The 27,293-nt window shown below is 43.5% G+C and overlaps 1 long non-coding RNA gene across 3 annotated transcripts in view; it reads left to right on the top strand.

Moving 5' to 3' along the window:
• Positions 1-27,293, top strand: part of LOC307094531 — a 503,912-nt gene that overhangs the window by 238,713 nt on the left and 237,906 nt on the right. For all 3 annotated transcript variants that reach the window (XR_013813081.1, XR_013813082.1, XR_013813083.1), the window contains exons 5-6: positions 2,301-2,432; positions 15,564-15,675. This is a non-coding gene — a long non-coding RNA (uncharacterized lncRNA). The remainder of the gene's footprint in view (positions 1-2,300; positions 2,433-15,563; positions 15,676-27,293) is intronic.

The raw sequence follows: 27,293 nt of genomic DNA, 5'->3' as shown, positions 1-27,293 counted from the left end.
TGGAGGCTCCATCAGCAGGACCAGCAAACAGGAGCTGGAAATTGGTTCTTCTCTGTTTCTCTGCATTTTCTCACATAAGGCTAACTAAGAAGCTCAGGCTAAATTTTCTTCCATGCCCCCCAAAATGACTAGTTTCCTTTTCCTAAATATTTAAAATTGATGATGCCCCAAAAGGTCTTGTGCTAGATCCCAATACCCTTATGGTTTGAAATGAAGTCAAATAATGAACCTTGGTGGAGGTAGTTCCTTATAGAAAAGCACTTGCTTTTGAGGAAGTTGGAAATTATGTTGGGCTTACCAGCAATGCATTTCTATAGAGATCATCTTCCATGCTACTGAAGGAAGCAAGGCATGAGCTTTTGTTTTAAATTTTTCAACTCTTACTTAACTGACATTTTTCATATTTTAATTTGAAAATTGATACAAAAGTACAGGGAATAAGAGCATGAATCTTACATGCTCATCACCCAGCTCCAGGAATGACCAGCTCATGGCCATCTTCCTCTGTACTTCATCTACCACCCTAGCCCCTGGAGTACTTGAAATAAACAAACCTAAGCATCGTTGGTCAATATTTCAGCATGTTTCTCCAAAAGATAATGATTTTTTTAACATGCTTGTAAGATTATCACATCTAAACAAAAACAAGTTAATAATTCTTTCATACCAAATATCCAATCATTGCTCATTAACAGTGCTAATACTATTATCAAAAACATATCCTAGAAGAAGTTGAGGATTTTTTTCAGCTTCATTTTGTCTTTAAAGTATATCCCCCCTTGGAATGTTCAGTAAGAGTCCTGGCTTGTGTGTTTTTTTTAATGTTTTTATTGATCTCAGAGAGGAAGGGAGAGGGAGAGAGAGAGAGAGAGAGAAACATCCATGATGAGAGGGAATCATGGATCAGCTGCCTCCTGCACGCCCCACACTGGGGATCGAGCCTGCAACCCAGGCATGTGCCCTGATCGGGAATTGAACCCTGACCTCCTGGTTCATATGTCAATATTCAGCCACTGAGCCACGCTGGCCGGGCTAGGAGTCCTGGCTTTAAAGTCACCTAGAGAGACCTCCTCTGTGAGGTCACGCCACCATGCATAGTTAGTTAGGTCCATGTGTTTTATTTTCCTTTCTGTTTTTAGGGGTTGCTTTTTACTTTTATTATATTTTAAATTTGTATGAAATCTGTATGTGGTTATAATGTCAGATGTAAAAAAAACAGGTTTATTGAGAGAAGTTGACTTTCTGTCCCTGTGCCTTTCACCTTTTCTCTACTTCCCCTCTAAGTAATCATTTTAAAAAAATTTTTTTATGTTTTTATTGATTTCAGAGAGAGGAAGTAAGAGGGAGAGAGAAATAGAGACATCAAAGATGAGAACCATTGATCGGCTACCTCCTGCATGCTCCCTACTGGGGATCAAGCCTGCAACCCTGGCATATGCCCTGACTTAGAATTGAACCATGACCTCCTGGTTCATAGGTCAGTGCTCAACCATGGAGCTACACAGACTGGGCTAAGTAATCATTTTTTAAGCTTTATGTTTTTCCTTTGATTTTTAAAAATATATAAGCAAATCTGTATATTTACTTTTACATGCCCCCATTTTAGCTAAATGGTGGGTGCTTTACATACTTTACCCCATTCCACATATGTCACTTATTTCCTAGCGATCCCCCCTAGTAATATATTGAAATGTAATATATCCAGTTTCCAGCATAATACTCTGTGTGGATGTTTCATCATCTTTAAAGAAGTCCCCTACTGCTATAATAAGTGGCAATTTTCAAAAAATAAATTATGCAACTCTTGCACTCTTTTGAAGGTTCTTAATAAGGCATGACATTTTTTTTTTGGAACCATGAAAAATTATATATATATATATATATATATATATATATATATATATATATATATTTCATATATACTACCATTGCTGAAAAGCTATAGAAACATTTCAAAACTTGCTTATCTATTTTGTGTGGGGAAAAGTTTCAAATTTTGCTTATCTATTTGAGTGAAAAAAATAATTTTAAAACTTGCTTATCTATTTGTGTGGGGGAAAAAAGTTTCCAAATTTGCTTATCTATTTGTGTGAAAGAGTAAGAGTACACAACATCTCAAAATTGAGTTCCCAAACTGCTTTTCTTTTTCCAAAAATCATCTGATTCGAGGCCTAAGTGATTTTCAAAAAAGATAATATAAAATGGGACATTTAAAAATACGATTAAATCTATTAGGAGAGCGAATACATTTATTCCTGTTGGCATATTTTTAATCATGTTCCTGTCTTTTCTGGGCTTAGATCTGGAAGAAGTTAATGGCAGCTACAGAGCCAGCAGGAATTGGGGCCCTGGACCTCGGCTTCCCAATGTGTTTTGGCCGCATTTCCCTCTGTTCTCCTCATTCTCATACAGCTGTATTCATGAAAACACAGGTAAGCAAACTCAGTACGCATCACACATATTGACCCTCCATGAGTTTCTAAATGAATTACCCATCATTCCAACTACAGTCCTATCCGTGTTCCTCGCTTCTATTGTTTTGCTGCTAGTCTCCTATATTTCTCTGTTTGAGCAGAAATAAACACCTACTCCTTAACGATACAGGGTTAGACCTTAAATTGAATCCAGCACATGACTTTTTTTTTAAATATATTTCATTGATTTTTCACAGAGAGGAAGGGCGAGGGAGAGAGAGTTAGAAACATCAATGAGAAACACCCATCAGCTTCCTCCTGCACATCCCCCACTGGGGATGTGCCGCAAACAAGGTACATGCCCTTGACCAGAATCGAACGTGGGACCCTTGAGTCCGCAGTCCGACGCTCTATCCACTGAGCCAAACAAGTCAGGGTCAGCACATGGCTTCTTATAATGTTTTATTCTTGAAGTAATTATATAGTCACAGAGAGTTGCAGGAAAATGGTAGGGGAGTGTGCATGTACCCTTCACCCAGTTTTCCTCAGTGGTACCATCCTGCAAGACTCTGGTGCAGTAGCACAACCAGGAAGACCCCAGTGACACAATCTAGGGGGCTTATTCCAAGGTTACTAGTTTTATGGGTACTCATACACTCGTGTGAGTGTGTGTGTGTGTGTGTGTGTGTGTGCAGGCACTTGTATATATCTTGCAATTTTGTCACATGTATACTAGTAGATTCTTGTAACCATCATCAGAGATCAAAGTACAAAACTATTCTGTCTCCAAAGACCTCTGTTGTTTTATTTTTTTAATATATTTTTATTGATTTCAGAGAGGAAGGGAAAAGGGAGAGAGAGATAGAAACATCAATGATGAGAGAGAATCATTGATCGGCTGCCTCCTGCACACTCCCTACTGGGGATTGAGCCTGCAACCTGGGCATGTGCCCTTGACCAGAATCGAACCCAGGACCCCTCAGTCTGCAGGCTGACGCTCTATCCACTGAGCCAAACTGGCGAGGGCCAAAGACCTCTGTTTTAACCCTTATAGCCACCTCCACACCCCTCTCCCTTCCTAGCCTCTGTCAACCATTAAAATCTTCTCTATCTCTATATTATTTTAATCCTCACCTGAAGATATTCTTTTCCATTGATTCTCAAAGAGAGTGAAAGGGAGGGAGGGAGGGAGGAGGGAGAGAGAGAGAAACATTGATGTGAGAGAGTCACATCAACTGGTTGCCTCCTGTATGCACCCCTACCGAGAGGTGGGGAATGAACCCGCAACTGAGGTATGTGCCCTTGAGGAATTGAACCCATGACCCTTGGGTCCATGGGCCAACACTCTCACCACTGAGCAAAACCCGGCCAGGGCTCATTTTTGTTATTTTAAGTATGTCGTGTGAATGGGATCACACAGGTTAGCATTTTGAGATTGGTTTTTCAAACTCCGCATAGTTCCCTTAAGATGGATCCCCGCTTCCGCCTGTATGAACAGTTTTATTGCTACATAGCATAGCATGCCTGGTGTGGAGGTGTCCTAGCTTGTTCAACCACTCACCTGTTGAAGGCCATTTGGGCGGTTTCCAGGTTGGGCCTATCACCCATAAAGCGTCTATGCACATTCATGTACAGGTTTTCGTGTGAACATCAGTTTGCATTTCCCTGGGCCCGATGCCCAAGGCTACAATTGCTGAATTATATGGTAAGTGCATGTTGAGTTTTTAAAGAAACTGCCAAGCTCTCTTCCAGAGCAGCTGCACCACTTTCATTCCCAGGGTCTGAGCAACCTCGCTTCTCTGCATTCTCACCAGCGTGTGGTGTGGGCCCTCATGTTTATTTTAACCCGGATAGGCATGTAGTGATAGCTTGTGGTTTTACTTTGCCTTTCCCTAATGGCTGGTGATGTTGAACCTTTTTTCCTGGGCTTATTTTTACCATCGGTACATCCTTTGCTGCGAAATGCCTGTTCATGTTTGCTCATTCTCAGATTGGATTGTTTTTGTTATTGCTGTTGAGTGTTGAGAGTTCTTTACATATTCTAGATACAAGGCCTTGGTTGGATATGTGGTTTGCAAAGGTTTTCTCCCAATAGATAGCTTGATTTTTGTCTCTCCCTCACACGGTCTTTTGCAGAGCAAAAGTTAATTTTGATGAGCTCAAATTTATTAGTTTTTTTAATTTTTTATTGATTTGAGAAAGAGAGAAACATCAATTTGTTGTTCTACTTATTTATGCATTCATTGGTTATTTTTGTATGTGCCCTGACTGGGGATTGAACCCGCAACTTTGGTATATTGGGATTATGCTCTAACCAACTGAGCTACCCGGCCAGGGCCAAATTTATTAATTTTTCTTCTTTTTGTGCTTTTGGTGTCAAGTCTAAAAACTTTATGTAGCCCTAGCTTCCAAAGACTTTCTCCTAACTTTTTTTCTAAAAGTTGTATCATCTGACATTGAAATCCATTTTGGGTTGATTTTTATGTCAAGTCCAGGTTGAGGTGCATGTACAACCTTTTCTTTAATCCTTACAGAAGACACCAATAAAAGCGTTTGAATGTATGCCTAGAGTCAGACAGTGGAAACTGAAGTGAAATTCTCAAGAGCATTGGTGTTCTTTGATATCCAGAAATGAAGGTATCATCATACATTTTTTATGAATCAGGAAAAACTTCTAGTTGTAACCCTAATAATATCTAGATACAAGGAGAAATACTTAGAGGAATTACTAGTACTGGTTAAATAGTTAAGCTAGTTGCAATCTAGTCTAAACTGATTATTAGAAATGCTAAGAGTTAAAAAAGTATACTTCTTAGAAAACTGTGTTTTCCAAATTCCCTATTTTTTTTCATTTTTATGCATTTTAAAAAATTCTTTAAAAATATCTTTATTGTGACTCCTTCTAGTTCGCCCCTGCTCCCACCCCAGGCCCTCACCAACCTATTGTCTGTGTCCATGGGTTATGCATAGAAGTTCTTTGGTTGATCTCTTCCCACCCACCCACCCACCCCTGCCTTCCCTGATTCAACAGTCTGTTCCAAGTTCCCTATTCTTGATATCAAACCAAACCAGCTCTTATTCCAAAGCATAACTCCCGGGATGCCGTCTAGATTCTGGATATTAACACCACACTGGCGATATTCATAACTGACAAAAGTCAAGGCCATGGACCTTACGTGAAGTCTCTTTGGCTTCCCTCCTGTAGAAAACAGTTTATATCGTAGGGACTGTCCCCTTGATAAAACACCATGGCCCCTCCTGTAGCAGGACCCTGCTGCAAGAAGGGGTGAAGGCACCCCCAGAAAGTGTGCACACAGGGGTTTTAGTTGATGGCGATTGTAGGTAATTGAGAAGCATTTAGAGGAGTGATGTGGTCAGATCAGAGTGCCTTGTAAAACTGGGTTGCACTCTAGTTAACCACATGCAATAGTAACTGATGTCTCCCTGGTATTGTTTCGTCCATCAAAGAATAGAAAACAAGGCAAAGAAAGCCAAAGCAGAGATAAGAGAATATTTCTCTTGGGGGCAAAAATAGCACCAGCGAACAAAGAGAAACTCTAATTCTCACTCAGGTGAGAGGGCGATATTCTGTAATGTCTTTTCTGGCTCATGTTGAAGAATTTCAAGGAGGACTGCCCTTATGAAAGGGCATAAGTATTTTGGGAACATGAAGCTTCATGTTTAAAATAATAGCAAGAACAACAACAAGCACAAAAAGGCTCTTCTGTTTCAAACGTCTGTTTAACCCTTAGCTATGTTTTTAAATGCATGAGCCCCAGTCTGAGGAATGCAGGTTACCGTTTCTATTGCCCAATCTCATTAGCAAAAGACACCTCACCAGCAATTAAACCCAGCCTAAAGAAAGCGACTGTGAAACCCTACCAGGCTGGGCTTTGATTCAAAGGAAGGATAGATGAGAACACAAAACGTGGAAACCCGGGGTGGTGTTTTCAAGATGACTTTTCATTTCTGTTATTAGTGGGGCCCCTCTTTCAATGTTGCTTGATTTTTGTAGAGTAGGAGCCATAAATTAAGGATGGAAGATGGGGTATTTGGGTCACCGGTAGATGCCTGATTATACCAGTGAATAAATGAATGCTATCCACTCTTTCAAGTGTGTATTATACATTTCAGCCAATAAATATCAGAGCCACGTGCTCAAGGTTTTTCTACTAATTTCTTACTCAAGGACAGCATTTCATCAAACCAAATGCTCAAAATGACTTACTGTAGCAGGTGATATTTTCAAAATGGCCAGAATGACAGCTACTTGCAGCAGAACTTTGATATTGAGAGATGTGGGTCTGTGTTTTCTCCCCTTGAAACTGGATGCAATGTATTCGTAGTGATGGAGTGTGACTTTCAGGGCTAGGTCACAAAAGGCACTGTACACAATTCAATGCTTAATTTGAAATAACTTAAGTTTAAGTAACTCATTGAAAATGTTACAATTTAAGTCAAGGGTTGGGGATTGGATGAAAGCATAATCCATAAATTTAGAGGGATGGGGGTTGTCGAGGGATGGGTGGAGGTGGACAAAGGCAGGGGGACATCTGTAATAGTATCAACAATAAAAATAAACTTTAAAAAAGATGAATGGGAAGGGGAAAAGTTACAATTTAATGTTTTTTGCTGATTTTGGAGAAAAAATAATGGGTGTTAAATAAGATAATTTCTGTGGGGGTTTTTCTCACAAATACACAGATTGTTATAATCAAACTGACCAATAAAATGTACATATAGAGTCACAGTCTAATATACAATGAATAAAAATTACCCATTGAGCCAATGAAAAGGACCTGAGTAAGGCTATGAACATATTAAAGGCTCTTACTACTAACATAATTTGTTATCTTCAAAGAATTGATCTCATTTAGGTTATGGATGACATAAAATTAAAATTTGATTCAAATCAGTCACACACAAAAAGTGAAGTTGCTCGTTTAAATTTGAGTCAATATACAAAATTAATTCTTTATTTTTCTATATGACTTTCTTAACCAGTCAAGCTACTCTAAGAAAACATGCTGGGTTTTGTTGTGTAAGACATGTCCTTAAGCCAAAGTCATCAAAAAAAGTCATTCAAACTGGTTATTTGTTGACTTATAGACAAAAGCACCAGGTGACTGTCTGAGTTTTTCATCTGACTGATTTGTAGAGCTTGGTCCACTCGAAGCGAATGTGAGAATGTCCTCAGCTGACATGCTCAGACATTGACTTGGTGCCCGGATAGCAACAGCAACCACCAGTCAGACCTGCCCTCATGACTGGGGCTTCCCAACCAGGAGCCCTTACTGCACTGGGAGCGTGGAGGTGCAGCGAGGACCCCAGCCCCCAGATGGAAAGCAAAAGTCAGAGGCTAGGAGAACGGAAGGTCCTCAGGGCAAAGGCTGAGTCACACTCAATGTCAACAGTCTAGGAGCCAAAAACAAAGTCATATTAAAAAATGAAAAAGGAAGTGTCAGTACGAGAGATAACAGCCCCACCGGTTTGATCTCTCCTTCCACTGGAATCCATGTGATATTTATCTAGGATGGTTATTATCACTATTTATAGATTCTGCCGTGGGGTTGTGTGAGTTTACATACACACATATAAATAAATACACAGTCATAATCACTTCGAATAAATAGACATTCAAAACAAGAACCAGAGGATTCATACTTTCATCTCATGCTTGTATAGTCTTTCATTAATTGGAGTGTTGGCAATGCTGTTGAAAAACTCATATGACCACCCAGGACTGGAAATATGAATGTAAGTGATCTTTTTCCTTTCAGTGGACTTGACAAGCACCAGCTTGTCATCAGCAGTCCCATCTTCTACTTACCAAAGACCTCACGTTGCATCAAAGGTCAAAACAGAGGCAAATGATTGATTTTCACCAATTCTCGACAGATGGGCTTACTAGTAAAAGATGTATGGGTTGTCACTCAGAATCTGAATTGGTAGCTTATACTTTCCAAACTCCTATAAGTGAAAGAGCTGTTTCCCTACAAAGTGGCCTAAATGGTTTACTGCTTCCCTTCCAGAAGAGTAACTCATTGAGCACCTAGTCCAGATTAATTAAACTGAATTGAATTGAATTGAATCACGTTGAAGACACCAAGAAATGGTGAAAAACATCACAGCTGCCTACTGGCAAATAACTGCAGGTTGTGATGTCAACATAGCATTACTTTTCAAAAGTAATAGCAAAGCAACATTCCAAAGGTAGAAGAGAGGCAACAGGAATATGGTCCACCCAAAAATATCTCACTCAAAGATATGTTAAATCATGCCATTCATGTGTCGGTCAGGATCCTTTACATTCCAAGAACCAGAAAACTGGAATCAACCTAGCTCAAAAAGTGGGATGAGAATTGGTGATTTACAATTCATTGTAACTGAGAGACTCAGCCATCCTGATTCACATACTCATCCCTGGCCCCAAGTGGGTGAAGTGTGCATGTGGTGCCACATAAGGAAGTGATTGTGTGAATAACATGTACATCACACATACACACACACACACACACAAACACACACACACACACACACACACACAGCATTTGTTCACTACAATGAGTCCTTTATACCTTTGAAATCATTATTGATCCTATCCCTAGGTTTTTTTCTCTTAAGATTTAAAAAGAAAACTGCTGAAAAGTATATTATTAATTTAAGAATCCTTTAGTATAAATGAGTTTACTGAACACTTTATCCTGGATAGGAGATGGGGAAATACAACACCATTGGGCACAAGTAATAGAAACCAATTACAAGGCCAAGAATGGAGGCTGGGGCAGGGCAGATGAGAATGGTGCCAAGGATAAACTTTAACTTTCTTACAGTTTTGCCCCCAGCATAATTTTGCCCTTCAACGAGGGGAAGGCAATTCAAAGAAGCGACTCTTAGCAGTATAAACAATGAGTTGCAAACTTTTTCAGCACCAAAATAAATAGAGAAGTGTTGGGACATGTAGATGGAGAACAGAGAAGAGGGCCAGAACTGAAATGCTTAGGGGCTGTGGGTATCCAGAATTTCTGAAATCCTGTCCAGATAGTCAATCTTCCTGCTTATTCAAAAATGGCATAGCCCATTCTTTTTTAACCTTTCCCTTCAAGACCCCTTGGGAAAAAAAAATCACATTTAGAACCTAAGGGCGATGAATGTGTCCAATAAATGTATCATATAGTTGTGACCAAGAAGTGACTACTTTTAATCGGGTTCTCAAACCTCTTTTCTAGCAAAGAACTTACAGGTGAATGAAGGTCAAGTTTAGTGCTGGTTCCTGGAATCCCAGGCTCACAGAGCAGCTTCTGAGTAGATGGCATGCAAGCCGTTCTTCCAAATTAGCTTTGATTTAAAGAACGGACCCCCCCCCAAAAAAAAAAAATCTTCAATGAAAGATTCTGTAGCCTCTTCTAAATTCATAACTATATAAGTAAAGAAATGAGACATAATGAAGAAAATTAATAACCAACAACCACCTCTGCCCAGCAGGGTGACTGATCAACACAAGCATGGACAGTGTGGAGTAGAAAGCTGGGCTCCACAGTGATGCAGGCCTAATTGAAACCTCGCTTCTTTTGAATATTGGTTGTGCAATCTTAAGTAACAACCTTAAATTCTCTTTGAGACCCCATAGGTCAATGGGATTACAACTTCCCTTATAAGCTTCGCATGAATAGTAAGTTAAACTTGATATCATGTAAAACAGTGCCTGACAGGTAGTAGATGCTCATGCACAAGAGCTCAATTCTTACTAATAGAATGGTCCCAAATGTCTCTCTGGGACTTCAGTGGCTTTAGGGGAAGTCAGAAGGTGTGGGGAAATCATCACCATATGGAATCCACAAGCTGGACTTCCAAAGCAGGCAGACAATTCCTCATCAGCAAATGCCAGGTCTAGGTGGAGAAGTTGTTCCCTTGTGACTTGTAGAACAGTTTGGATAAGTGAGAAATCTCATGAATTTCACTTCCCACCAACCATCAGCTCCTTCCTGGAGGACATTGGTTCTTCAGTCCACCACCCATGCTTTGAGAAAGATTGTCTTCAGTGCGTGTGCTGTGGGACTCGGCAAGACTTCCTCCTCTCCCTCCGAAAGCATGATCTAGATCAGTGATGGCGAACCTATGACACGCATGTCAGCACTGACACGCGTAGCCATTTCTGATGACATGCGGCCGCTGAGGATGCCGAGGATGAAACATTTGCTGCTCCTGAGGATGAAACATTTGCGAAATAATGTTTTTTCCTCAAAGTGACACACTACCCGAGTTATGCTCAGTTTTTTGGCGAAGTTTGACACACCAAGCTCAAAAGGTTGCCCATCACTGATCTAGATACTACAAACAACAAACTACTTCTAGAATATTTTAAGAACCCTTTAGCCATCCCCATGACATGCAGTTTCATTCAGCCTAAAAGAGGGTGCCTGCCCCAGCTGGTTTGGCTCAGTGGATAGAGCATCAGCCTGCAGACTGAAGTGTCACAGGTTCGATTCCGGTCAAGGTTACATGCCTGGGTTGCGGGCTTGATCCCCAGAAGGGGACGTGCAGGAGGCAGCCAAACAATGATTCTCTCTCATCATTGATGTTTCTATCTCTCTTTCCCTCTCCCTTCTTCTCTGAATGCAATAGATATATTAAAAAAAAAAAAAAGAAAGAGGGTGACTTAATGATAACTATGATTAGATAGCAACTGCTCATGACTGGATGATGTGAAGTTTAATTCCTTGAGCTCTACAACAATTATATCTACCAGTCCAATAGCAGAGCGACAAGGGAGCATTTAACACTAATTATTTGTGCTTACTTATGTTGAGAAGAACTCAGTACCTTTTTTTTAATGCATTCAGAATTGCAGCCCCATCGCTCAGACAATATTTCCTTCCCTGTTACTCCACAGGCTTACCACGGCAGCCTAATATTTCTCAGGGCAGCAAAAACACACACAAACAGACACTTGCAATTAAACAGTCATCATCTTTCATTCTGCCAGCTCAGGAGTTCTAATCCCTCTATCTCTGTTTTCTCCCATTGTCCTCTAAAACCTTTCTTAAAAGTATGTCTTTGATTTAATATGTGGAAGCTAACGAGGCCTCCAGCACACGCAGTTTTAATGGTGCCATTAGGCAGGGTGAAGATTTTTATTACGGGGGTGAAGAAAGGTGGTCAAACTTACGGCTTCATCTCCTCCACATTTTAGAACTCAGGAAAACAATGCTCAGGCACCGAGGTTTCCCCCCCCCCCACCTCCTCCCCAAGTTCAAGGTCAGTTTGACACTCTGAATGGTTAAATCATCCTTGGCAGAGTCTGAACTTGGCAGAAGCTCTGTAATGAGAAATCCAGATGACTGGTATCATTTGTCACGTGAGTGCCCCGCACTTAATCTAGCACTGGTTTGTTTTTGTAAGGAATAGCAATGACTTAAAAGCAGTCATTAGGGATGTTTAATATTTTAACTGCTTTGACACTGGATGCGGTCTTCACCTTTCAAGGCACCTTTTAGCATTAAACTCTACACATAAATAAGCAGTGCAGGCCTCCTTGAGTCAGTTCCCTTCTGCGTGCCATACCAAAAGGATTCCATCAGCATCTTGCCCTGCTTATGAAAAATGGCAGAGCTTTCTCGAAAGCCCAGGCTGGATTTCCCTGACGAACTCAGGAAACCGAGCGCAGAGGCTCACTCTGCTCAATCTCTTCTGGATTTTCTACCATCTCTTAAGTGAAGCTGCAGAAATCATGCAGCTTTTCGAAGGGCTAAGATGAATATCGGTGACATTTCAGGACCCTCAAGCCATTTGTCTGCTGGGTCAATACACACTACAAATAATACTGTCAAAGCTCTCATAACCAGTCTTTAGGTCATAAATCAATGGATTAACCGGGGTCTACCTGACTTTAAAGCGTGAGCTTTTTACACGCTATCCTATACTCATTTACATAAACACTTACCAGGTGGGAGTGATGGTGGATGTGGGACAGGCACCGCAGAATTGTTTTCTGAGTTGATCAGTTTTCATTATATGAAAATTTCCCAGTGAATTCAAAGAAAATAGTAAACTCAATCATTTCTAGTAGACCCAATCTTAATTTTAAATTATTTCATTCTCCTCATTCCTCTAAACATTCTCAACAAGAAACAGAAACAAACTATAAACATGATAAACAATTTTTAATACCTTGGGAAACTTTCATAAACAGCATATGACTTTGGTTTTTTTACATTTTCTTTTGAATGCCAAACAGAGTATCCAAAGACCAGGGAATCTTAGTCTTAACTTTGTCACTGTAAGGAAAGAAAAAAAAAAATTTCCTTCACGCTCCTAAATTCTGTAGCTGGGACTTGTGAATTAAACTAACAAGAGATTAACAGAAGAAAAAGTATGTGTGTGTGTTTTTTATTGATGTCAATATTTTTATGTGCATGGGGACTTCACAAAAAAGGAAGTGAAAACCCCATTGAAGCAGTTAAACTTGGAAGTTTACATACCATTTTAACAAAGGGCAATAAATTGTGGAGAAGTGACTAGTCAAAGGAAAGGGGGCTTTGGGGCTATAGAGGCAGTAAACTGTGGAAAGCTTACTCTCTGAGGAGACTAATTGAAAATAAGAATTATTTTAGTAAGGTTCATTCACTAAATCAATCTCCTCTCAGTGCCGACTTTCCATCTTCTTCATGGCCACAAGAATCCTCTGGAATGAGGATGATGGCTGTCCTCATTTCTGAGAAGTTTCTGCTTGGACCAGATAAGAGAAATTCTCAGAATGCTCCTTTATACATTAGTTGATCCTCCATTGCCTTCAGCTCAAAATAATCTATACGCCAAGGTGACATATTTTGGGGGAGCATATTTCGATCCCCTTCATTACTAAATTTCCTCATAGATATTTGTTAGTCAAATCATTTATCTGGGATCCAGTTTATGCACCAGTGAAATAAAGGAGTTGGAACAGATTTTTAAATTTCACTCATTCTTTGATATTCTAATTTTTTAAATTTCTGTGCATTCATTGTGGGTTTCATTGATAAAGGCTGTATACCTAAGTCGTAAGCTATATAACATATAGACACTCTTATCAGGCAAAACCAGTGCAAATCTGACACCAGATAGAGTGAACTGATATTCTCCTGAAATTGACTTGTCTGTTCAAGAAATGTATTGAGTACATGGTGTGGGTAGAGACAGTGAGGAGGATAAGAAAAATGCCACCAGTTGGGGAGATAAGACTACTTCCCATGTTTTCACCAAAGAGATCTAGCAAGGGTAAAGAGGATACTGCCTAAAAGCCAATGTTGAGGGTTTCTCAGGATCCTATATGTTGACTCCAGTCCTCCTTATATGCTGCTTTTCCCCATGGCACCCTGACAGTTCTGTGGATGCTAGTAAGTCAAACTGAGTCACACTTTTAAAAAAAATACATTTTATTGATTTTTTACAGAGAGAAAGGGAGAGTGATAGAGAGTTAGAAACATCAATGAAAGAAAAACCTCAATCAGCTGCCTCTTGCACACTTCCTACTGGGGATGTGCCTGCAACCAAGTTACATGCCCTTGACTGGAATCGAACCTAGGACCTTTCAGTCCGCAGGCCGGCGCTCTATCCACTGAACCAAACTGGCTAGGGCATGAGTCACATGTTTATTTGTACCCAAGAACTGCATCCTATGGTCAATTCCTACCCAACACCTCAGCTGGTTTGGTCTTGAACTACTTCATAATTGCAAATGGATCCAAGAGAGTCCCTCAAAAAGAATGTGTCTATAAGCAACGTTATGAAAGAGGAAATTGCCAGGTTCAGGTGCAGGAGAGAGAGATGCAGATCCAAAAAGCAGCCGACGTGGGTCCTGGGCAGCTGCTTTGCTTTCTTAGTCAGGAGGAATGCATTTGTAAATGGGGATCAGGCTGATTCCTCAACCAAAGTACCAACCGGATCAAGGATGCTCCTTGATGAAAGAACAAGGGAACATTTTCAAAACTTGGCACCCCATCAGAGAGCCACAGTTAGCAGTCATGGCCTGTTCCACAGGCATCTCCAGCTCTATCTGTGTCCACGATGACAAAAATGCATCTGTCTAGTGTTAGAATGACACCGAGAACTTAATTATCCGAAGTCCCTCTCTGGTCATTGAATCAGAAGGGCGTAATCTCCCGTTACTACTCCCTGAACTCCGACCAAGACCTGGTCACGGGGAAGCAGGTCTGTTCCGGGAGCCCACAGGAAGCTTTCCCCATCTGGAGCCAGTGGGATAGGGATGTGGTTTGTTTCAGCTGGAAGTCCTTTGTGCTTTTCCTCGGACTAATCAGAATCGGTGGCTTAGGAGAGCGCACCAAAGGTGATCTTGCTTCCTTTGACCCGGTATAGGTGCCGAGGTCCAGCTGCTAAAGTATTTAAGGGAAGTACCTGGAGTTGTCGTGTTTGCTTTGATGGAGAACAGTGATCAGAAAGAAAGAACTGCCCACAGAGTGGAAAAATGAGAATTTGAGGTGTGGTACACTTAGAGAGAAAAAAAAAAAAGTGGTCAGTGCTTTCCAAAATTCCAGTAGGAAATTTGGGTAAGGATGGGCGGGGGCTCCACCACATCGGAAAGTTCCCTTTGGGTTACCTAGTCCAACAGGTTTCACCAAAGTTGTGTCTACACAGCAAATAAATTCAGAGGAGGGAAAAAATTGAATCCATCAGGCAATAGTTATTCCAAGTACAGCTGTAATAGTGGATCATAGAAAGGCTAGAAATGACCAGATAGTCAAACTAAGTTCTTGTTTAAAAAAAAAAAAAACCTATTTCTAAAAGGTGTTCTGTGCCTAGCCGGTGTGGCTCAGTGGTTGAGAGTGGACCTATGAGCCAGGACATCATGGTTCAATTCCTGGTTAGGGCACATGCCTGGGTTGTGGGCTCGATCCCTAGTAGGGAGCATGCAGGAGGCAGCCAATCGGTGACTCTCTCTCTCATCATCTCTCATCATTAATATCTCTAGCTCTCTCTCCCTCTCCCTTCCTCTCTCTGAAATCAATAAAAATATTTTTTAAAAAAATAATAAATAAAAGGTGTTTTGTAAAGGTGGAGGGTCCTCATTTTGCTGTATGTCTCTCAAGGCGGGTGCCCTTCTTGAATGTGTTCAAGTTGTCACTTAGTGACTTACCTTGTACACTTTTCCAGAGGTTGGAAGAGGCACGAATTGCTGACCCATGATAATCCATGCGTGGAAATCCCATCTGGAATAGCCCCTACAGCCAACAACATGGAGATTTGCTCAGCCTTCCACGAAAAGGTAATCCAGGGGTTTTACATATACAACGTATTCCAATGCACAGCGTATTTGGACTCCATTGTGTATTCTCGGGAAGTATTATCCCCTATGCTATATACTCTTCATAAGTAGCCGTTATCTCTCCCACCTTGGGCAGGTCTCAGTCTTTGTGTCGGCAGCCAAAGCTATTTGGGCGGGCTTTGGTAGATCCAGAATTCTTAGTGGTCTCAGTGGCTCTGTTAGAAAGCCACGTCATCAATGGTATCGGTGGCCATACGATCGATGGACAGCAGTAGGAGGCAGAATGGCCCAAACAGGATTGCTGAATTGCGCGCTTTGAGTGTGTTCAGGCTGATAAACATCTGACCACCCTCTGCAAGTTCGTTTTCCTTTCTAGATCAGTTTTGTCATTTTTCAAATGGGAATAATAGTAATATCCGCCCTGTCTCTGGGAGGTACTTTAAAAACCGGAGAAGATAGCAGTTTTAAAGTTTTCAATGTTAATGTGACTCTTATTTCTGAAGCGACCTTGCAGCAGAAAAATAAACGAGCTAAAATGTTACATGACAGAATTTCATCCTGCAGAAGTTTTCTCGGCATAGAAACACGCTTAACATTGGTACTGAGTGCCTCTAACGGGCAGACTCTCTGCCAAGCCCTGGACTATCAAAGAAAAAACCCAAGTTGCCATGAGAACAATTACTTAGAGCAGTGGTCGGCAAACTCATTAGTCAACAGAGCCAAATATCAACAGTACAACGATTGAAATTTCTTTTGAGAGCCGAAAACTGACTTCTGCGCACGGGCCACGAAGTTTCAATCGCACTGTACGTGGGCACCCGCACGTGGTATTTTGTGGAAGAGCCACACTCAAGAGGCCAAAGAGCCGCATGTGGCTCGCGAGCCACAGTTTGCCAACCACTGACTTAGAGCTGTGTTAGGAACCACAACAGGGATAATGCAGAATGGGCAACAGAAACACCAGGAAGGAGGGTCTGGCCCCGCCGCCATGGCTCAATGATTGAGCGTTGACCTATGAACCAGGAGGTCACGATTTGATTCCAGGTCAGGGCACATGCCTGGGTTGTGGGCTGGATCCCCCATGTGGAGTGTGCAGTAGGCAGCTGATCAATGATCCTCTCTCATCATTGATGTTTCTCTCCCTCTCCCTTCCTCTCTGAAATCAATAAAAATATATTTTTTTTAAAAAAAAAGAAAGAAAGGAGGGTCTGATATGCTGCTGTACGCCATCCTGAGCAGTACACGTTAATGTGTGTACTGGGAACCCCACAAAGGCCGGTTTCGTAGCCTTGTGTGCTGGCCCATGGATGAGAACATACATTGGTTTTGTCCCGTATTCTGGTGGGAAGTATTCAGGAGCTGTACTAATAGCAAATATCAACCACCACAGAGTTCATCTAACAGCTTTTTAAAAGCAGTTAACCCTTAAAAACCAAACTGGGCGACTCCATGTTGACTTCAAAGGTCTCCGATGTTAGATTTATTTGCTGAGCATCTACTAAGTTCCAGGCACAGAGCTGGGTGTTTTCACGGCATTGTCATATTTAAAAGCTAAAGAAAGAAGGAGGCGGCTTTAATTCCATCCCATTGTGAGCTTCTGTTCTCCATCCTGCAGCCGTGGTTTCTATAGCCTGGCTCGCAGCCCACACTCACACTACTTGGCTGCAATGCTGTTGAAGAAGAAATCTGTGCTAACCAAAATATTCCTAATAATTTCACTGCCAGGCTGTGTATAGAGAGACGATCTCTTTGGTAATAGATTTTTATTTTTTTTTAGTAACTGGCTCTGATTACCCACACAACATTACTTTCCTTAAACACATGCTCTTCCAAGTCTCCTATTACTTTGTTCTGTTAGTAAGTTAGTAAATAGGAGGAGAGAATTTGTTTGTATCCGTTTCTGGGGGCTGCCATAACAAAGTACCACCGATCAAGTGGTTTAAACAACAGAAGTGCGTTGTCTCATAGTCCTGGGGGCTAGAAGTTCAAGATCAAAGTGTCTGCAGGGTGGTTCCTTTTGAGGGCCGTGAGAGAGTCTGATCCTTGCCTTTCCCCTGGTTTCTGGTGGTTTGCTGGCAACTTTTGGTGTGTGTGTGTGTGCAAACACATATGTATCTGCATACGTACAAGACAAAACCAGCTTTAAACATGCATGTTCACTTTCTCTAGAAAATATATTTACATTCAAATAAAACATTACCAAATGGGTCACTCAGTATTCAATTTTTATTAACACTTTTTTGGGGGGGCATGGTTTTAAGGAGGTCTTTTGCAAATACAAGGTGTGCCAACAATTAAATCTGGCTAACTTGTCAAATGAACTCCACTGTCATTTAACTTGTATTCTCTTATTTTAGGCTACCTCTGTGAGTGTTAGGGCCATAGGGTATTGCCATTGCTGTTTAATTGGTGAAAAATAAGTCCCGAGGAAGAGAAATAACATGTCTCCCGGCACAGAACCTCTTAGGGGTAAAACCAGGAGGAGAAGCCAGGTTTCTTGCCACTCGAGTCAAACAGAATGCAGAGTACACTTTCTGTGAGATACAGGTCTTCAGAACACGAGTGCTTTGTCGCTCTGTGACACTGCACAACTCTAAAAAGTACTGAATTGCCCATTGGATTTCATCCATTTGGTTTCAGCGTAATCAAATGCCTTGCTCAAGATGTTGATGAAAGACATTTCTCCCACACCAGAATGAATTTGTTTCCCAACCATACGGGCCGGTGATGTGATTTAGTGGATTTTGCTTTCTTATGTAGTAGAAACCTTTCCTTATTATATGAAGCTAATTTCCAGCATATGATAACCCATCAGAAGTCAGGTCATAAATGTCTAAGACCAAAGTCAGTGGTTCTAACCACCCACGAAGAAGAGACTGCCTCGCTGATGTGGCTCAGGGGTTGAGCGTCGACCCCTGCACCAAGAGGTCACAGGTTCGATTCCCGGTCAGGGCACGTGCCTGGGTTGTGGGCTCGATCCCCAGTAGGGGGTGTGCAGGAGGCAGCTGATCAATGATTCTCTCTCATCGTTGATGTTTCTATCTTCCTCTCTGAAAATCAATAAAAAAATATAAAAAATAATAATAAAAGAGGAGAGTAAATGGGCAAAGTGACAAGGGCAATAATGAAAGAATCCTAAGGAGGTGGCTGCAAGATCAGCTCCACAGGAGTGAGTGAATGTGTCATCCACGTTCCAGGAGGTGTTGGCCACCGTGACATGATGGACGCCAGGCTGCAGGGTTCAGTTGGACCCACTGTAGGTTCTTGTCATGAGTTCATTGAAAATGGAGGGAGGAAAGGAGGCAGAGGGGGATGCAGTCCAGGCTCTGGAGTGCGTGCTGCCCTTGTTTGAAGGAAGGGAGGTGTGTGTGTCGGGAGAGAGGATGGCTCGTCCCATCCTGGCTTCTGGGTGGACCCGGGCGTGCGTCCCAATAGGGATCTAGGTCTGAGCGGATCCCCTCCACACAAAGGACTGCTCCCTTATCTAGCGGCGTCCACACGACCACTCCGTCTGCCCTGCCAGATGGAGCACCGTTTTCACATGATGCACTTGGCAGCAACAGAGCGTCTATTTTAAGCTGCCTGTTCATTTTTCATGATGCGCGTTACAAAAGCACCGGGCTAGCCCACTGTATTTGTAAGTGAACTTGAAACACTTCCAAATACAAGGTAGCCATCCAGCTCCTGGGAGTTGGGTTCCCGTGTGGGAGGCTGGGACTCGCTCTCTGTAGATCCATCTTACCAATGTAGAAAACAGGCAGAATTTGGGTTGGAGTAGAACAGACGTGGGGGGGTCCTAACCCGTGGGATGGAAAGACCACCCAACAGAAAGGTTGGAACGTATGAATGGGGATGGATGGACCCGCTCTGTGGTTCAAGCTGAGATGCCTGGGATTGCTTTTTGAGTGTTTTAAATTCGATAATATATATACATATATAGACACACACACACACACATATATAGTCAGAAAGCAAATGCGTTTGCCAAGATTTTCTCCTCCGCATTCTTCAACCCAGATGGCTTTTCAATGTCTGTAACCCGTGCGTCTCTGATGTGTTCACAGAGGACCCTCTGAGGACTGGCTCCTGAAAGATTGCCCTCTGAGGAGATCTCTGTGCAACCTTTTCTCTAACAGTGGCCACATTTTGCTCAAGTGCATGCCCTAATCCTTTACCCAGCTTTTTCTAGTACAGCAGGTCCTTTTTTTTTAATATCTTTATATTGATTTCAGAGAGGAAGGGAAAGGGAGAGAAATATAGAAACATCAATGATGAGAGTTATTGATCGGCTGCCTCCACTTCCTTCTCTCCTGCCCCACCCAGGGATTGAGCCTGCAACCCGGGCATGTGCCCTGACTGGGAATCGAACCTTGACCTCCTGGTTCACAGGTCGATGTTCAACCACTGAGCCACACCGGTCGGGCATCTTACTTGTTTTTATCCATCTTTCTTTAATGTATGCATAGCTCAGAATCTTTAATATCAGAAGTGTTTTGGGTCTTTATTTAGATGTTTGGTGATGATTTTTGTGACCAGATGTAGGCCATAGGAATTTAACTCTTGTTTCTATCAATTAGCCTGCGTTAACACTGGTTTCCTTATACCTCATTTCACTTAAAGTCGAAATTTCCAAGAACCCATTGACAATGTTAAGTGAGAACTTACTTGTAATTTGGAGTAAACAAAAAAAGGGTAAACGTTGAAGTCAGATCTCAATACATTCCTAATTCTCCTCAAAGCAATGGGACTTCGGACAGCAACACAGATCCTGTAGGTCTCTCTTGTTCTCATTTAGAAAAAGCCAGGGCGGGGTGAGGACTCGGAGGCTCTCTCTTGGCCCTTCTGGGTCTAGACCTCCCACCCAGTTGGACTTGGGCGACTTCCAGGTTTGCCGACTGGTTTCCTAACTTGCTCCTAACCCAGAGCTTTTTTCTTTATGAATTTAGGAAATCACCATGGGAACCCAGATGGGTAAGGCGCCTTTGGTTCTCGTTAAGGGAGCACTGATCTCCAGCTAATGGGCAGGAAAATAAAGGGGAAGAGGGTTGAGCAGCAGGCCAGTGAAAGCACTGGCAACTTCGCCCTCTAACTGCTCCTTTCCCATTGCTTCCGCCTGTTCGAAAGTGAAAGCACCGAGGAAGAGGGGAGAGGGGGCAGAGGAAGGAGATGGGAACCAGCCATGAACTCAACGTCTGGACTGAACTATAGAATGAAGAACCCCTGCTGCTTAGCAGGCATCTAGGCGAATGGGAGCGAGTGCCATGTATGGGGGTTTCGAGTTTGGGCTATGATAGCAGATAGGTTTGGGTTCACATCCACTTCCTTCTCTCCTTACTAGCTAGAAGGACTTGGAATTTTAGCTCAGGGTGTTTTGGAAACCGGGAGATGGAACACTACAACACACAAGCCAGGGCAGGAGATGCATCTTTCCGGGGATGCATGAGATGAATCTTGTCAAAGCTGCAGGGCCAGGACTGGCATGGATATACATCCCTCCACCCTTCCCTGCATGCCTAGCAAAACCAAGGTATAACACGCACTTAGCGTAGACCGGAAATTGCAAGAACAACGTGTGAGAGGGGAGATGCAGAAGGGGAACAGGTGATACCACCCACTTCTCTTTGGTGTCAGGAAAAGCAATGGTTAAAGTCGATGTAGGTAACAAGAAGCAGAAGTCCTGCTTAGCACTGGTAACCCACCTTCCTTTTCTGCATCTGCTCCACTCCCTGCCCAGCCACCAGCAGGGGGTGGGGAGTGGGACTGGGAATCAGCAGAGGGAAGGAGAGGGTGTGTAACTAAGGCCTAGAACCCTTGTCTTATTTCACTGGACTCTGTGAGGCCTGGAATGGCCACAATTTTGTCAAATGCCTTTTGTGGCTTTAACTGACTGTAAAATGCAGTAAAGCTCATAGAAGGGCCTAAAGAGGTGGTTTTGAGTCCGTGACTGAGTAGGACTCCTGCACATTCCTCTCTGAAGCCTCGGGGTAGGGGATGAGGCAGGGTCCTGGCAACAAGGAAAGTCCTTGGAGCGCCTGGGTCCATCCTGCTCCCTGTTGAATCAGAGAACTTCTGCTTTTGTCAGTCATAGGTGCTCTGCCGTCATTGTACTGGAAATAAAAGTGAAGTGAGCCCTAGCTGGTTTGGCTCAATGGATAGAGCATCCACCTACGGACTGAAGGGTACCAGGTTCGATTCCAGTCAAGGGCACATGCCGAGGTTGCAGGCTCCATCCCCAGTAGGGGACATACAGGAGGCAGCCGATCCATGATTCTCTCTCATCATTGATGTTTCCATCTCTCTCTTCCTCTCCCTTCCTCTCTAAAATCAATAAAATCTTATCTAATAAAAGAGTAATATGCAGATTGACCATCACTCCAACACACAAGATGGCTGCCCCCATGTGGATACAAGATGACCACCACAAGATTGCCAGCAGGGGAGGGCAGTTGGGAGGGATCAGGCCTACAAGGGAGGGTAGTTGGGGGTGATCAAGCCTGCAGGGGAGGGCAGTTGTGGGGGACCCAGGCCTGCAGTGGAGAGCAGTTGAGGGGGTGGCCAGGCCTGCAGGGGAGGGCAGTTAGGGGTGACCAGGCCATCAGGGGAGGGCAGTTAGGGGCAAACAGGCTGGCAGGGGAGCAGTTAGGCATCAATCAGGCTGGCAGGGGAGTGGTTAGGGGGTGATCAGGCTGGCAGGCAGAAGCGGTTAGGGGCAATCAGGAAGGCAGGCAGGCGATCAGTTGGGAGCCAACAGTCCTGGATTGTGAGAGGGATGTCCAACTGCCCGTTTAGGCCCAATCCTCGAGGGGTCCCAGATTGGAGAGGGTGCAGGCTGGGCTGAGGGACCCCCCTCTCCTCCGTGCACGAATTTTGTGCACCGGGCCTCTAGTATATATATATTTTTAAAAAGTGAAGCAAATGATAAGAATACTGTTTAGGAAAAAGCTCTGGGACTTGTATTGGGGACAGTCCTGAAGCATGCTCCTAGACACTGGGCCCCAGCAGGGACCTGGGGGGCCAGACCCCTACAGGGAACTCAGCTGAAGGGGAGGGAGGGCTGCGGAGGCCACCACAGGCCTGGAGCAGCAGCAGGGGGCGGTCCCAGCCCAGTGCACGGGCCGCCAAGCCCCAGAGGCTGCCTTACAGACGACAGGGGCCGTGGAAAGATCGCTGTCTGTCTGTGAAGGGCTGAGAGCGAGCCTCCCAGAGAGCAGGGGAAAGAACTCACTCACTCACCACCCTCGGCTCCTGACTGATTTCCGCCTTCATTTCTGATATTTAATTGATTAGAAACTAAAACCAGAAATCCCCAGGGAGCCCTCAGCCTCTGCTGAGGTAGCCGTTTAGCTGGGGCGCCGTCAGCATCTGAGGATTTTGTGGCTGAAATGTATAGCGAGTGACCCCGGTCTGGCCGGCTGTGTGACGCACAACAGCATACATTGGGTGACTCATAGAAGTCAGGGCTGGAAAAGACCTATTAGGTCATTTTTTCCATCTCCCAGCCATTGCAGATTTCCTCTTTGCCAAGGTGGGATTATATTCAAATATTTGGTCCAGTCTGGTTTGAACTGATTCGAGTAATGGGGCTCCTACAACCTCCCCCGGGATCTTAATTCCACAGGATCATTGATCTCAATCTTCGGAAAATGTTCCTGATGTGCGCTTTAAATTTTCCTTTGCTCAATTTCATCCCATTAATCCTCCTTATTACCCCTCAGGCCACCCTAAATAATACTCCTTTTTCTTGTACGTTGACATTCCTGGTAGGGAGGAGACGGGGGAAACACAAAAAATGTCTTCTTGGCTTGGCTCGCAGCCCCACGCCTAAGTTAAAGGATAGAAATGCTCTGAATAATAGCTTAAGACGTTGGGAGCCGACGTGTGTCAGATGAGAAAGGGTTTTCCAGATTGCCCAGGAATAGTTCAGACAATGGAGGGCAGGTGTTTCTGAGTTTGGCTTTCGATCCTAACTACACTGAGAGGGTAGCAAAGACGAAATGTCACCTAATCTGCCATACTGCCACCTCCCATGGTAACGGTCTATGTCCTCATAGCCTTTGGGGGAGATAATTCTAGATAATCCTCTGATTATTTCCCCCCAGAGAGCAGGGATCACTTCACATAGCCAAAAACCACATCAGTTAACGTCTCAGGGAGTAGTGTTCCTTGCCAGGGTGCAGGGCAGAGCCGACCTGAGAGTCAGTGAAGTCAGCCACTGCCAGAGGGTGAGGCCCCGGGTATGAGCCAGGGTAGGATATCCTACATGCCCCTCAAAGTGGTTTCCGGGTGCTGGGATGCTTACTAAAAATACAAATTGTGGGGGTTTCTCAGACCAACTGAGATTCAGAATCTATGGCCAAAGTCTAGAAGCCTACATTCTTTTTAAACAAGCTTAATAATATTTGATGAGCACCGACCCATGGGGTAACGCTAATCCAATACCATTTGTGAAACTTGGACTCAACTGGAGAAATGAGAGTCCAGAGAGTAAGAGTCTGGCTGGTGATGGGACAGAAATCAGGAGTCGGAGCGGATGGAGGCTCTGGGCAGACCAAGGAGGATGAGCAGTGGAGAAACGAAGGTGCAGAGCCCATGGGCTGTGTTTATTGACCATCAGAGCCTGGTGCGTGGGTGTGGAGTTAGACCAACTAGATGAAAGGTCTGGCTGGACCCTGGTCTATTTGAGCAAGGGCTAAGCTAACATTGCCAACTTTTTAACTTGTTCTTTGCATGTTGTGCAACTTAATAGAAACCCCATGGTGAAGAGAAAAGAGGAAGGAGAAAATACTGGATTTCAAATTTGTAAACACGCACACAGGTAACTTCAAGGAGTCTCAAGCCTGACTTTGACCTTGAGTTATGTAATCAAAAGTGTTTGCAGCAGACCAGTGTTTTAGTTCAGAAGAACTAGAAAAGCCTGATAAAATAGGAGGGGAGGGTGTTTTGTTTGTTTGCTTAAGGTCATTGGTGGGTTGCAAAGGCAAGTAAGATTTGGGGAGTTGAGATCCAGAAGTCAAAGGAAGCTCAGACAGATCAGCTTATACTGTGTTCTTTAATAACGTGATGGCTCTGTCAGGCCCAGCCACTCGGCTGTGAGTGTCTCTCAGAGGTGTACATATTTTTAAGCTGAACTGGAAGATGGCTCCACAAAATAAAGGATTCCCGATTCTCAGAGCCTTTCCAATCCAAAATCACAAGATGTGATTTATAAAATAAAAATACCCTGACTGGTGTGGCTCAGTGTTGAGCATCAACCCATGCACCAAGAGGTCACCAGTTGATTCCTAGTCAGGGCACATTCCCCAGGTTGCGGGCTTGATCCTCAGTAGGGGGCATGCAGGAGGCAGACAATCGATGATGTTTCTCTCTTATCAATGTTTCTCTCTCCCTCTCCCTCTTCCTTCCTCTCTCTCTGTCAAGTAAAAAATAAAGATATAATGCTTACAGGAACTAAACTAAATGTCCAAGAAGGAAAAGAGTACATCAAGAGACACTATTAGATTTTTGGTCTCTTTCCCCTCATTTCCCATCCCTTTCCTCCACATACACACAAAACAAAACATAGAGCAGACTGAATGTCTGAAAGCTAATGCAGCCTATTGAACGGGACAAAAGAATCCATTCTAAAATGCCAGTGGGTAATACCAGTGTGTAGACGCAGTATTTATTTTTAGGCAACATTATGTTCCAAGAATCAGACGAGGTGCTTTCCCACACATCATCTCTTAACAATCCACTGAGGTAGGAATGACCTTCCCCAGAGTCAGGAGGAGGAAACCGAGACTCACAGAGATTAAAAAACTTGCCCAGAGTCACCAAATTCAGGAAATAATAAAACCAGGCCTGCAAGTCAGCCCTTCATTCTGAGTCCTGGCATGATTGCATCAAACTTTCCTTTCCTCATTCTTCATGAAAAGATGGTTATGATCTTTTAGGGAACAAAGACATCTTATAATTAACTAGAGGCCCGGTGCATGGCATTCGTGCACTGGGGGAGGTGGGGGAGTCCCTCAGCCCGGCCTGTGCCCTCTCGCAGTCCGGGACCCCTCAGGGGATGTCGTGAAGGCAGGAGAGTCTCCTGCCACTGCCACTGCGCTCGTCAGCCGTGAGCCTGGCTTCTGGCTGAGCGGCGCTCCCCTGTGGGAGCGCACTGACCACCAGGGAGCAATTCCTGCATTGAGCGTCTGCCCCCTGGTGGCTAGTGCACATCATAGCAACCAGTCGTTCTGCCGTTTGGTCGATTTGCATATTAGCCTTTTATTATATAGGATAGTATATTGTTTGTTAGGCTCTGCTTACAGAATACCAAAACATTGTGTGTGCTTGTTGAAGAGGAAACATGAGATTTTGCAAAGCTGGGGAGGCAGAACTCTTAAGGTAGAGGACTTACCTATCACATCAATGGCGTTACCAATCCTTCGTGAGTGTCCTCTCAACCTGCTCTCTGCTTCAGCTTCTTGGTTCAAGCCACACTGTCTAACCAAGAGCCCTCCCAGAATACTAGTCATCGGTGCTCCAAAGGACTGAAACCTCCCTCAGGTGATGGTGATGGGGAATACCCAGCATATCCAGGTAGAAGGGCATGTCAGTAAAGCACTGCTCACTTGTAGTCCTGACTTCAACAATGAAGGTGGGGACTGGTAGGTGTTTGGATTGACTTCTCAGACCCAAGGGAAGATTGACACCTGCGTGCAGAAATCCCCTCCCACCGGAGAAGGTTCTCACCAACCTAGGAGGCTGGAGGCTAGGGAGGTGGTGCTCGAATGAATCAGAGATTGCATGTTTTCATTTCCCTGGGAACACAATCTCCTTATAAGATGTAAGTTTTTGTTTGGCTTGGTTTAGAATTGTCTTTCAGACCTTTGAATTTCAACTGCATTTTTTGGGGGACAACTTGCTCCAAGAACTTTATGGCTGACTGTAAAGAATGATTGCTTGCCTGGCCGGTGTGGCCCAGTGGTTGAGCATAGACCTGTGAACCAGGAGGTCACGGTTTGATTCACTGTCAGGGCAGATGCCTGGAATCCAGAACATGCTCTCCAGTAGGACTTGCCCTTCAATGCCAGACCTGGCCTGAACTTGAGAAACAATATCAACCATATGAGTACTCTTTCAGCCCCAATTTCCCTCTTCCCTGGAAAATTCAAGGAATTGGAGGGACCCTTCCCCACTGACCCGATGCAGAAAATGGTGACGGTCAGTGATAGAATGAATTCACAGACAGTGTCTGAACTGGGATTGACACACACTAACGAATGGTGGACAAGTATGGTCCAAATTCAACAGCAGCAATTTACGGAAAGAAAGGGCCATCAGGGAGGGGAGAGACTGAGGACTCGAGCAGAATTTGAACTTTTCCCTTTAAAAAGGGTCTGTTTTTCTAAAAACCCAACTCTCTCAAATTAGTTGGGTCATTGTTCTTTGGGAGTTTTATTTCTCTATGGGGAGCATTTCCAACACACAGTGTTACCTCCTTTCATCCCTAATGTGATGCCTCCTGCTAATTGAAAGCTAGGCCTTTGGCTTTCCAGAACACTAATTTGTGATGGTAAAACATTTACCCATCATAAATTATTTCATTGTTCAGCGAGGATGTAAAATAATTAATTGGCTACTTGGCA

The sequence above is a fragment of the Cnephaeus nilssonii genome, assembly GCF_951640355.1.
Source record: "Cnephaeus nilssonii genome assembly, chromosome: 23".
Lineage (NCBI taxonomy): Eukaryota > Metazoa > Chordata > Mammalia > Chiroptera > Vespertilionidae > Cnephaeus > Cnephaeus nilssonii.
Note: the sequence above shows the minus strand (reverse complement) of the source record. Positions and strands in the feature narration are given on the sequence as shown.